The sequence below is a fragment of the Sorex fumeus genome, unplaced genomic scaffold (assembly GCF_029834395.1).
Source record: "Sorex fumeus unplaced genomic scaffold, SorFum_2.1 ptg000161l, whole genome shotgun sequence".
In the NCBI taxonomy this organism is placed as follows: Eukaryota; Metazoa; Chordata; class Mammalia; order Eulipotyphla; family Soricidae; genus Sorex; species Sorex fumeus.
In genome coordinates this window covers 910,190-923,306 of record NW_026606218.1, presented here as the reverse complement: position 1 = coordinate 923,306, position 13,117 = coordinate 910,190, and the positions used below count along the sequence as shown (strand labels likewise).

Below are 13,117 nucleotides of genomic sequence, written 5' to 3'. Positions count from 1 at the left end.
CCTTGGCAGTGCTTGGGCAACCAGACAGGGCTCCCGGGATCACTCAGGTCGGCCACCTGCAATGTTCTACCCACTGTACCAACTCTCTGTCCCTGAGTGGCAATTTTCATTGCTCATAACTGAGCAGTGTACCATCCTATAAATGGACATATCTTCTTTGTCCAATCATGTCCCTTTGGGCACTGTGACTGTTTCAATATTTTAACTCCTGCAAATGACCGCAACAATGTGGTGAGCACAACTTTTTGTGTCAATGATTTCTGTCTCCCAGAGGTGCCCCAAAGTGGGGTTTCTGGATCACGTGGGAGCTTTTTGGTTGTTTGAGGAAGTCCACTTTTCCCAAACGGCTGCACTGAGGCACGTTTCCAAGTGAATTTTTCCTCCACCCTCTCGCCAACACTGGTGACTGCCACTTTGGGTGGGAGCCATTCTCAGAGGTGGTGACTCTGCAGTCTTAATGTGCATTTTCCCCATGATCGGAGATGAGACTGTTTTTGTCCATGTGTCTTGGGAGAAGTGTGTCTTTAAATCGATGGCCATCTTTATTGGGTTATGTGCTTCTTATCACACTGTCTAGGTTCTTTATAGCTTAGATATTAGTAAGTTTACGTGTATGATGAGAAAATACCTTTCCCTATTCAGCAGGTCATCTTTTGTTCCTTTTTATTCTTTTTCTGTCCAGAAGCTTTAATGTAGTCCCAATTCTTTACCTGAACTTCTATTTCTTTTATTGGGGCTGACTCATCTTTAACGCTAAAGTCAAGGAATGTTCCCCCTTTGTTATCTTCTACATACTTTCCAATTTCAGATCTTATGTCGGGTCGTTCATTCATTTTGGATTTATTTCTGTTAGTGAGGAATCCAGTTTCCGTCTTTTGCTGTCCAGTGTTCTGAAGATCAGTTATTAAAGAGCCTTTTCTTTCTCCATTTTATGGTCTGAAGTCCTTCATCATAAATACCAATATATGCGAACTTATGTCTGGACTTCCAATTCTATTCTATAATAGGGATGCCTTTCTATTCTGATACCATACAGATCTGTGGTTTGGTATGGTCGGGGTTTCTTCAACTTTTTTTTTTCTTTTTTAAGCCATAACCAGCAATGCTCAGGACTGACTTCTGGCTCTGTGCCAGGGTAATGGTTCAGGAACCATATGGACTGCTGGGGCTTGAACCTGGGTCAGCCACATGCAAGACAAGTGCTCTCCCCACTGTGCTATTGCGACAGTCCCCCTTCAACTTTTCTAGCTGGGACCACATTTCACTGGAGAAATGCAATACAGACACTTGCAGAAATACCTCAAAGTCATGGCATTATTGATGTTTCATTAATTCTAGGTCACTGCATGTACACAGACAATTGCCAGATTTTTTGGAAACACCGCTCCCCACCGCCCCACCCCCCAATTCAGTTACACAGTTTCATACACAGTCACAACCCACAGTTTAAGAAGCTAGAGTATAAGTAACATGATAGCCTTTTTTTTCCTTTCACCCAGGACTGTGGTAACTGAAGTTTTGTTATGATCACACACACACACACACACACACACACACACACACGCGCGGCACACAGACACCCACATGCACATGCTCACACACACAGGTCCCTGGCTGTCTATGCATGCACACATACATCCAAACATGCACATACATGTCCCTGGCTGTGCATGTACACATGTACACAGAGTCCCCATGCTGCTCACACATGTAGTCGTGCTCTCTCTGGGGCCCACATGTCAGGGCGCAGAGCTGGCACACACCAGTCTGGGGCTCCCTGGGGGCTGTCTTCCTTTATATTGTGGTATATGCCCAAGTTCTGGTTGAACCTGTCAGGGCTGGCCACAGTGTTCACACTGCGAGGGGTCACAATTCCTTCACCTATTTAAGTTGCAGTGTTTGCACATGTGGGCTTCCTGTGGCAGTCAGGATTATACCAGGCACAAGCAGTAACACCAGCAGGACAATGCTCCGTGTCCATGGTAGCACCGGAGATCAAACTTACGTCCTTCTGCTTGCAAGACAGGGCTGCTAAGACCCGGGGCTCTCCGATGGGCCCTCAATGGGATTTTGATGGGGATGTATTAAATTTATATATTTTGGAAAAGGCCAAAAGGCAGAGTCTCCTGCTCCCGTGCCTGGCTGTCCTCACCAGGGCCCCTTGGAGGGGGGCGGGTTAAGTTTCCCTTCCCCCCCCCCAAGCAGAGTCCCAGCAGCTGAGGACCTCCGGAGCCAGCCACGGCCGTGCTGGGACCACTCTCCACACGTCCAGACAAGCCTCATGCATGAAAGAATTGGCAGAGGAACCCAGGCATGCGGGTCCCGGGGCTGAGATCTCCAAGCCTGCTCGGATTGGGACTAGGCCTTCTCCACCCAGACCCCCCATCTTCCAGTATGAAGGCGTCACACCCACCAGCTGCCGCCAGCGCCAGGTTGGTCCCATCAACGGCCAAGATGCAGAGACTATAAAAACCCAGCTCCCGGAAGCGCGCGGCCACATTTGCGGCCACACAACATCTTATTATCTCTTTTTTTCCTTTGGAGAACCTGGCAGGCTACAAAAAGTATCCTGCCCGCATGGGAGAGTCTGGCAAACTTCCCGTGACGTACTCAAAATGCCAAATACCAATAACAATGATGGGTCTCATTCTCCTAACCCTGAAAGAGCATTGAAATGGCTCTTTTAAAATCTCAGGGCTAGGATGGAGACATTACTGGTGCCTGCTCGAGGCAATCAACGAACAACAGGATGATCGTGATCGTGATTGTTGGAAAAGGCCCATTTTAGTTATATTCATCTTCCCATCCATGTCCATGGAAAGCCTTTCCATCTCATAACGCCTTATCCTATGTCTTTTAATCGTGTGTTTAATGAAAAGTTCACTACATAGGCCTTCCACCTGCAATGTTACATTTATTCCTGGCCTTTTCATATCTTCTGGATGCAAAGATAAATGGGATTGCATGAAACACAGAAACAAAACCAAAAAACACCTTTGTCACGGCCAGAGGTTAGCACCGAAGCTAACTGGCTGCCTGTGTGAGGCCCTGGACTCAGGCCCTGGCATCACAGAAAAAAGAAATTTGTCAGGGGTACTGGGATCAGTGGTGGTGGAAAATGGGCACTGGTGGAGGGATGGGTACTCAATCATTGTACAACGGAAACCCAAGCACAAAAATTTGTAAGTCTACAACTGTACCTCATGGTGTTTCACTAATAAAAAAAAAAAAAAAAGAAATTTGTCATCTCACTAGGTAATCACAATGGTCTCTCACCGGTGTCTGCGCACCTAATCATCCAACAGCTTCTCAAACCCTGCACTCATCTGGCCGCTGCCATGCTCACTTTCTCTCTCACACTGCCTGGTGTGCCGTCGTTGCTTGGCACCACACCCCCCAAGTCTCACTTCTTGAAAACTTACGATCCCCAGAAGGAATCTAAGTGCTACCTCATACACCCGACTTCAAACTAACAGTAAGAGCAGTGCCACAGAGATGTATGCAAGCACACCAAATACCACAGCTATCAAATACTACTGCTCCCTAAAAAGGTCTGAACACCCCACAGTGCCCGTGAGTTCACTAAGAGGTTCCAAGTGAGCTTGGGTACAGGTTAAACATCCTGAGTTGAAGGAATCACTACTCGACCAGAGACACGTCCAGGAGGCCCAAGTTTGATCCCCAGCTCATGGTCCCCCAAGCACCGCAGAGAATGACAATACCTTCATCCACAAGCACAGACCTGGGAGAAGCCCCTGAACACTCCTGGTTGTGGTTCAATCAAAAAAAAAAATGTACTGATGAATTTGTAAAGTGAGAAATGTGGACTGGAGTGATAGTACAGCAAGTAGGGTATTTGCTTTGCACGTGGCCGATCCAGGTTTGATGTCCAGCAAACCATTTGGTCCAAGCCCAACCAGGAGTGCAGAGCTGGGAGTAACCCCTAAGATTGCCGGGTGTGGTCCAAACATTAAAAACATACATAGGAAATGTGACATAAGGTCAGAAAGCTAGTAGAATAATATTTATGAAGAATTTTCAGATTAATTTTAACTTTCCAAGTTCTGACAGAATTTAATATAATATTCACTGATGAAAACAGTAGATATCATAACTGTATTTTAAAAGGCTAATATGACTGTTTAGCAGGAATAAAATTCCACATTAAAATTTTTTAGGAAAACATTTTCAAAAAAGATAAAATAGGACTGATAGTAAGCACCACAAATATCTACAGTACAAACAGGAAAGTTATGTACTTCCCATGGGATAACACAGCTAACAGTCAATTGCCTACTGTTACAAGCCTTTCCTATAGAAAAACAAGAACAAACTACGCTTTTGGCCTATGTGTATTTGAAAATCTGAATATACAGTGAGGTAGCACAATTTTTTTCTTTGCACAACATTATGGACTTCGCCAATGTCAGTACATAAAGAACTGAACGCACTTGGTGCTTGCTTAGGGCTTACACATTAACTCATTTAATTTCTCACAACAGCTTTCCAAGTTAGAGAAGGAGATGTCTGCTCTGTAAACAAGTCTAAGTAACTGGTCACAGCACCTGAATGGCAGCAGCTAGAAACTGAACCCGGAAAGTGCGCTGGTGGTCACTATGGCCAAGGGCAGCTGACATACTTCTTAAAGAGGCACTTCCCAGGGGTCGCAGAGATTGTAACAGGGTAATGCACCTGCAGGGTAAGGCAGAGACTGTAACAGGGTAAGGCGGGCAGCTCTGGTTCAAATCCCAGCACCACTTACGGTCTCTGGGATCACTCAAGGATCACTCAGGGATCCCTCCTAAGCAAAGAGTAAGAAACAGCTCCTGAATGCTGCCCACAAAGATACTTCTCAACTTGTTAACATGTGTGCAGTCCCCCATGGCACTACAATACTGTGATTTTCTTTGGTGGGGGGGTGCTCTCTTTTTGGGTCACATCCAGCGATGCTCAGGGGTTACTCCTGGCTATGCACTCAGAGCCACTAACAATCACTTAGGACTTTCTTGGTTATTGATTAATGATAAAATTTATATCAGTTACTAACAATGAAATGCCCACCACGGAAAATGTACATTTTAAATTTTGAGCATTACGTTCAAAGTTCCTTCCAAAACACAGTTCCAGGGGCTGGAGAGATAGCAAAGCGGGTAGGGCGTTTGCCTTGCACGTGGCCGACCCGGGTTTCATTCCCAGCATCCTATATGGTCCTCTGAGCACCGCCAGGAGTAACTCCTGAGTGCAAAGCCAGGAGTAACCCCTGTGCATCGCCAGGTGTGAACCAAAAGAAAAAAAAAAAAGTTTCGGTCTCTGTCACAGTCTGTCTCATCTGTCCAAGACAGTGCCAAGGGCACCAAAGAGAGTGTGATTCATGCAGAAATTAGCAAACATCTCAGATTCATGAAAGGCAAATCCTCTCTTGAGACTTTGTTTTGAGTTTTTTCTGTTGGGGGGGACCCATACCTAGAGGTGCAGAGGGGTTATTCCTGGCTCTGTATCTGGGGACCATATAGGTGGCAGAGACAGAGACTCAAACCAGGGTCGAATGCAAGGCAGGTGCCTTAATCCCAGTATTATCTCAATGTCCCAAGTTTATAATTAACACTGATGCCAAATAGATTGCCAGGTTGTTCTCAATTATCATCTGATTTGATAATTATCTTACACATTAAACAAATGCGAATCCAGCAGCCGTATAGTGGATTCTTCATCCAGTTATGAAAACAACTATGAACAAGTTATTTCCTCCCATATGAGATTGTTTACATACATATATGTGTGTGCGCGTGTGTATTATGTTTTAATTTAAAAAATGTGGGAAGTGGACTAGCTGACCTTCAAGACTTCAAATTCCCAGTGGTATAATTAAGAAGTGACTTACAGTTATTACAGGCCTGTAATTACAGTACTAGTATAACAAGTCAGTGTCTTAAAGCTCCTATTTTCTTTAAATCACAATAATTATTGGCAGAACACCTAGGCAAATCATTAAAACGAGTCTCTAGCATCCACCTGTAGGTTTTTCTCAGTGGCTTTTTGATCCCAAAATGTCACTTCCCTACTCCAGAGAATCTGAATGTACCTCTGGAGGACAGTCTTAAGAGCTGAAGCGTGCCTACGAATCAAGAACCGCTATTTCACTGTTTCTTTTTAAAACATGATAACTGAGAACAATCAATTTATTCGATCAATGTTTATTGACTATTTTATTCTGTGCTGGGAGCTGGGTGCACAGTAGTTCAGAGGGGCTCTCTGACACTATAGAACCTCCAGAATAGATGGGAAAGCCATGTAAATAACCTAAATTAACCACCAGTGAAGATGTTAGGCTTCAGAGAAAGTATTGGAAATTAGTGCAGGTGGTCAACATGGGCTCAATTTCCATATGGCCCCCTGGGGCACTGCCAGGAGTGATCCCTGAGCACAGAGGCAGGAGTAAGCCCTGAGCATCGCCAGGTGTACCTCTAAAACAAAATGAATAAAAAATTAGTGCAGGGAAAAACCCTCAATCCTATGATGATTATTCTGAACTGCTAGAGACACTAAAAATTGGTGCAGAAGCAGAAAAAAAATTGAAGAAAATTATTTCACAATTCGCCCCAAGCTACAAAAATAGCAATCACACATATGAAGGCTGCATTAACTTTTTAAGCAGTCAGTGGTCCATACAATAATATCACCAAAATTTCCTTTTAAGTCTCGCTCCTGACCACATGGTTGGTCTGAATCTTTTCTATAAGCAAAATATACATGATTTGAAGTACTAAAGAGAGCAGAACTGAATACCAAAATGGAAAAAGAACAAATTAACGACAACTTTGCAGGAATGCTGTTCAAGATAAAAGTGCATCTAGAAATAAAGCAACCCATGGGCCAGAGGAAACAGTCCTGGTTTAAGACACTTGGCTTGTTTGCAGGCAAGCCAGATTCCATCCCTAGCACCTCATATGGTCGCCCATATGAAGTCAGGGGTCACTTCTGAGAACAGAAAGAGCCCCCAAGGTACCCATGGGTACGGCCCAAATCCCCCCTTCCCCACAGAGTGAAGCAATCCAATAACTCAGACCTGCCAATAATTTTTAAAATGCTCTGAAAAGGGGCTGGAGCGATAGCACAGCGCATCAGGCGTTTGCCTTGCACGCGGCCGACCCGGGTTCGATTCCCAGCATCCCATAGGGTCCCCTGAGCACCGCCAGGAGTAATTCCTGAGTGCAGAGCCAGGAGTAACCCCTGTGAATCGCTGGGTTATGACCCAAAAAGCAAAAAAAAAAAAAAAAAGCTCTGAAAAATACTACTGCTTTTTAAAAAACTAATAAGCATTAGTATAAGGGACAAGTGGCATGCCAAAAAAAACTAAAATAGAATTTTTTTTTCAGATTTAAAAGTGCCACATGCCAGAAGTCGTCATATTAATGGTCCATTAAAACAGAGCTGGGGATCATGCAGGGGTTAAGACACTGGCTTTGCATGCTGCCAGCTTGGGCTCAATCCCAGCACCACGTGGTACCCCCAGCACAGACAGGAACAGCCCCTCAGCACCATTGGGTGGGGCCCAAAAACCCAATGAATAAATTAAACTACTTCAAAGATGCTAACTAGATTTATGGTGATCTTTTTATCAATATAGTGATCTTTTTATCAGTATAAATATTGATCTTCTTATCAATATAAAAATTATATTTTTAACAATATAAATATAAAATTATTATGAAACTGTTGCAAGTCAATCACCCTTCAATAAAAAAGAAATTATGCAAATAAAAATAATTTGAAACACTCCCCTCCCACCCCCAAATAAAAGACCTCTAGAGCAAATTTTCTCCAGAATGGGCTTCCCTATCCCTAGAATTTGGGGGGTGGTTTCCCAAGGGGTTTGCCGGGTGGTTTACTTGGCTTTATTTCTGGCTTTTCAGAAAAGGGGGCAGGAGACCTAATAAGTTTGGGAGTGTCTGTTCTAGATCATCTGCACAAAGAAGAGAAATATTCACAGAAGTAGTCAACTTCCTGACTTACTGAGTCACTACAACTAAGAGGGTGAGAGTGCTCTGAAGACTGAGCGCACACCTACCTAACAAGGTGTTGGCCTTACATGCATCCGGTTTGATCCCCGGATCCCACCGGGTCCCCTGATCCCCACCGGGTCCCCTGATCCCCACCAGGAGTAATTCTGGAGTGCAGAATCAGGTGTGGCCCCCAAATTACATTTTTTTTTAATGTCAGTTATTTTAAAAGGGCGCTCCTCCACTCCCACTGTAACTTGCAGCAATTTCACCAGTCACAAGATGGGTTGTGGGGAACTGCATCTTTCCTCAATCCTTGACATAGCAGGAATGCCCCCAAGATGCTCCAAAGGTGGTGATCAGCAGCACCCTGGAGAAAAAAGAAACCTCCGAACGTTCTACTTCCTAAGGCTATCAGAGTATTAAGGACACACATTCTACACACCCAGGGCATCTCAATCAGAGAAATCCACATAGCTGTGAAACTGATCATCACGACCAAAAAAAAAAAAAAAAGTCCAGCTCTAAGAAAAGATGATACACACAAGTATTTCTCCATACATACAATGTATTCAAACTTGATGTTTACTGTCTGATCAAAGTATCTTCCATGCCATGACAGTTTCATGGCTCCAGGGGAGTTTCTTACACCTAGGGTGTAAGCTGGTCCGTTTAGCCCACTAAAAGTCATGATTAGGGCTGGAGCAATTGGACAGCAAAGAGTGCATTTTTACCTTGCATGTGGCCAATGTGGGTTTCAATCCCCAGCATCCTGTAGGGTCCCCAGAGCACCACCAGCAGTAATTCCTAAGCACCGAGTCAGAAGGAACCCCCGAGCATTGCAGGCTATGACCCCAAAAGCTAATTAATAATAATAATAATAATAATAAGCCATGATTCCCCACCCTTGGGTTTGTACCAACTTCTACCCCAGATCCGACAATGCTACCTAGTTTTAAAACAATATTTTTAAACATGTTTTCAAAGGGGGGTAGGCTTGGGAGGAGAGGAGGCAAGGCTTCCACAGTCCATCACGGCTCCCCCCCAAGCCGCTCCTGATTGCTCCCCGCTCTGCCTATTGCAACCGCCGTTCCCCGAAACCCATCCACGACAGCGCAGGAGCCGGGCTGGTTAACATGGCAACACAAATCATTAACGACTTTCTCCCCCCCCTCCCCCCCATTCAAAACAAGCCACGGAAACCAAACACCCGGGCGGGGAGAGACCGTGGGGACTGATCACTCTTCTTGACAACCTGCTGGCTTCTGTTTAGTTGGGGTTTTAATTTTTGCTTGCCCCCCCCAAAAAAAAATTAAAATCTACACGGATGGGCAAGCTCGCTATGCCAAACGCCTGAAAGACAACGGAGACGGATTCCGAGTCCCTGTTTTGTGACACTGGCGACCCACCGGGTGGCAGGGGCGGCTTGGGGTGGGGGGGGTGGGGGGAGCCGATGACAACAAGGGGCGGGTGGGGAAAGAGCCTGACAACTTTGCAGCGCTCCTGGGTGGCGGGTGCATCCATGGGGGACGCGCTGGGGGGAGGGACACCACACACACACACACACACACACACACACACACACACACTCGGGAGCTGCAGATCAGTTTTCCCCGACACTGGAGCTGTTTATCCCCAGCAAAAAATAAAAAATAAAAAGGGAAGAGAAACTCGTCATCACCCTGATCACGGGGAGCCAGGAATTTCCCCAGGAACGGGGGGACCGTGATGCTGAGGGGGGCAGAGGGGCTGCGTCCTTCGCAGAGGTGAGGGGCGGCGGCGCGGGCAGGTGCAGCCGGTGCAGACCCTGGCGGAGCTCGGGTCTAATCAGGGCTGTGTCCCCCCCCCCCACAGTCCCCTCAGAGCCCCCTCAGGCCGGGGCCACCCAAGCCCGGGTCTCCTCAGGGTTGGGTCCCCTCACAGCTGCGGGGTCGCGGCCACCCCGGGTCCCGATCTCCTCAGGGCTGTCCCCTCACGGTCCCCCTTCACAGCCGCGGGGATCGGGGACGCCCCAGCCCGGGTCACGCTCCTCAGGGCTGTCCCCTCACGAGGGTCCCCTCACAGTCGCCGGGTCGCGGCCGCCCCGGGCCCCGATCTCCTCAGGGCTATCTCCTCAGGGCTGTCCCCTCCTCACCGCCGCGGGATCGGGGGCGCCCCAGCCCGGGTCACCCTCCTCGGGGCTGTCCCCTCGCAGTCGCCGGGTCGCGCCCAGCCCGCCCCCCCCATCTCCTCAGCGCTGTCCCCTCACGGTCCCCTCGACAGCCGCGGGGTCGCGCCCCGCCCCGCCCCGCCGTCTCGCTGGCCGCCAGCGGGGGACCCGGACTGAGGCGGCGGCTCACCTGAGAGTGTCGCCTCCGCCCTCGGCTCCCACGGAGCATCCCGCGGGGCCTGGCGGAGGGTGCGGCGCCGCCGGCCCCCACGGCTGCCCGGCCGGGCCTCCCCGCCGCCGGCTCCGGGCTCCGGGCTCCGGGCTCCGCGCGACGCGACGCGACGCGACGCCCCGGCCGCCGCCGCTCCCCGCCCCGTCCCGCCCCGCCCCGCCCCGCCCCGGCTCTCCGCGGTCCCCGCCGGCGCGGCGCGCTCGCCCCCGCCCGGGAGTCACTCCGGCCGCGGCGACCCGGTCGCCATTACGGCCCAACGACTGACACGGAGGAGGAGCGGCGCCGGCGGCAGCGGCTGAGGCGGCGGCGCGGGGCAGGGCGGGAGCGGGCCGGGCCCGGGCAAGTCGCGCGGGAACTCCCGCGAGACCTGCCGCGGGAATGCGGCCTCCGCGCGGGGCCATGTTGAGTGTGGCCGGAGAGGGCGGGCCCTTTAAAGGCGCCGGGCCGGCCGCCTTCCGGGGCGCCATGTTGGGAGTGGCGGAGGCTCCTCCGGGAGGCGGCGAGAAAAGGAGAGATCCGCAGAGGAGACCTCCCTCCCCACCCCCCGCGCCCCCTCTAACGCTAATTGGGCCTCCCGGCTGCGCATTTCACCCCCCACGCCAGAGGAAAGGGGCTGCGGGGCTGCGGGGGGCTCCGACAAGGATGAACTTGAAGTCTGGGAATTGCAGCGTCTTCGGGCGCACAGTGTCTCGTTCTCCCCTTCGGCGTGCAAAGAAAATTGCGTTTGCCCTAGTCAGCTCCGGAGTCATTGCGGCTCTGCGGCTACCGCAGTTACCCGTTCTTGGCTGGTTTTTTTTTTTTTCCCCTGGGGGTGGGGGGGTTTTGGTTTGGGGTTTTTTTTTTTTTTCCACGCGGGTTATGTTACAGTATTCAGCCTGTGCTCGATCAGATGGCTTGACGCTGCACAGCGAAGCAAACGCAGTTCCTCCCGGGAGGATTTGCATGAATCCCGCTGTCCTTGGAGACATCCCGTGCTCCCCTCCAGCTTCCCCCCCCCACCCCGAGTCTCTGCAGGGTGCATTCTGTCTTCTGTCAAGACAGCTTACGTGCATCTCGGAAAATAACGCCCCCCAGCCCCCTCCACCCAGTGGTCACCGCACTCAAATTCCCCGCGCATCACTTTTTTTTTTTCCACCTTCTGAACTCCCAACGGCTATTGACTCAGATTTGATTCTCTTTTTTCCCCGGTATCTGAGGGACACTGTAATTTCTTTTTTTCTTTTTTTCTTTTTTTTTTTTTTTGCTTTATTTGGAGTCCCACCCGACGATGCTCAGGGCTGACTCCTGGCTCTGCACTCAGGGATCACTCCTGGCGGTGCTTGGGGGACCCTATGGGATGCCGGGGATCGAACCCGGGTCACCTGCGCGCCAGGCAAACGCCCTCCCCGCTGTGCTATTGCTCCAGCCTCCACAGGAATTACTCTTAGGAGTGCTCCAGGAACCCTGTGGAATGCTGGGGATCGAACCCTGGTCTGCCAAGTGCAAGATAAATGCCCTCCCTGTTGTGCTATCACTCCCTACCCCCATATATCTTGTCTCTATATACCAGTCACATGTGCTGTCCCCAAGAGGCTGTACAGAGTAGGACAGGAATTGTGAGTATCTCAATGGTGAAAGAAGCATCAAGAAAAATAGCAGAAGAGGGGCTGGAGTGATAACACAGCGGGTAGGGCGTTTGCCTTGCACGCGGCCAACCCGGGTTCGATTCCCAGCATCCCATAGGGTCTCCTGAGCACCGCCAGGAGTAATTCCTGAGTGCAGAGCCAGGAGTAACCCCTGTGCATCGCCGGGTGTGACCCAAAAAGCAAAAAAAAAAAAAAAAAAGCAAAAAAAGATTATTTAGATTTTCCACGTTCTTCTTACGGGAAGCTATGGATCAATGGATCAATGTTTTTCATATGTCCTTTCACTGAATATATACTACCGTCTTATTAAATACGTATCCGATTCTCTATTTGAAAAAGAGAAAATGGGTTCTGAAAAGGCAAAGTAGTAAGCCCAATGTTATATCGTCAATAGGGGCTGGAGCGATAGCACAGCGGGTAGGGCGTTTGCCTTGCATGAGGCCAACCCGGGTTCGATTCCCAGCATCCCAGATAGTCCCCCGAGCACCGCCAGGAGTGATTCCTGAGTGCAGAGACAGGAGGTACCCCTGAGCATCGCCAGGTGTGACCCAAAAAGCAAAGTAAATAAATAAGTAAATAAATAAACAAAAATATATCGTCAATAAAAGAGCTTTGGGCGCTCCCTAACCACCAAAAATAAAAAGAAAATCTTGTACTTTCTTTTTCCACCCCTCCTTCTACCTCCTGTCAACAGGGAAAGCACCAAAATCTACTCACATATCAGACTGTCCGTGATTGTCACCTCTTATGCTTTCTGGCCTTCAGCTGCTCTTTGTCGTCTCAAAAATCCCAGGCCACATTAAACTCCTTCCAACAACTATTAACACTAACTGTTCGTGCGTTAGCTCACTCCGGAATCCTGCTTTTCACTCTTTGAAAATTCACTCTTGGGGCCGGAACGATAGTACGGCCGATAGGGCGTTTGCCTTGTACGCAGCCGACCCGGGTTCGATCCCCGGCATCCCATAGGGTCCCCGAAGCACCGCCAGGAGTAATCAATCCCTGAGTGCAGAGCCAGGAGGAACCCCTGAGCATCTCTGGCTGTGATCCACAAACCGTAGCACTGTAGCACTGTCCTCCCGTTCATCAGTTTGCTCGAGCGGGCACCAGT

At 49.3% G+C, this 13,117-nt stretch overlaps 1 protein-coding gene across 1 annotated transcript in view; it reads right to left on the bottom strand.

Annotated features, from left to right (window-relative positions):
* Window positions 1-10,465, bottom strand: part of CEP350 (centrosomal protein 350) — a 93,626-nt gene extending 83,161 nt beyond the window's left edge. Inside the window, exon 1 of the mRNA XM_056107323.1 lies at window positions 10,340-10,465. The gene's annotated coding sequence lies outside the window, so the exon portion shown is untranslated. The remainder of the gene's footprint in view (window positions 1-10,339) is intronic.
* Between the last annotated feature and the right edge of the window lie 2,652 nt (window positions 10,466-13,117).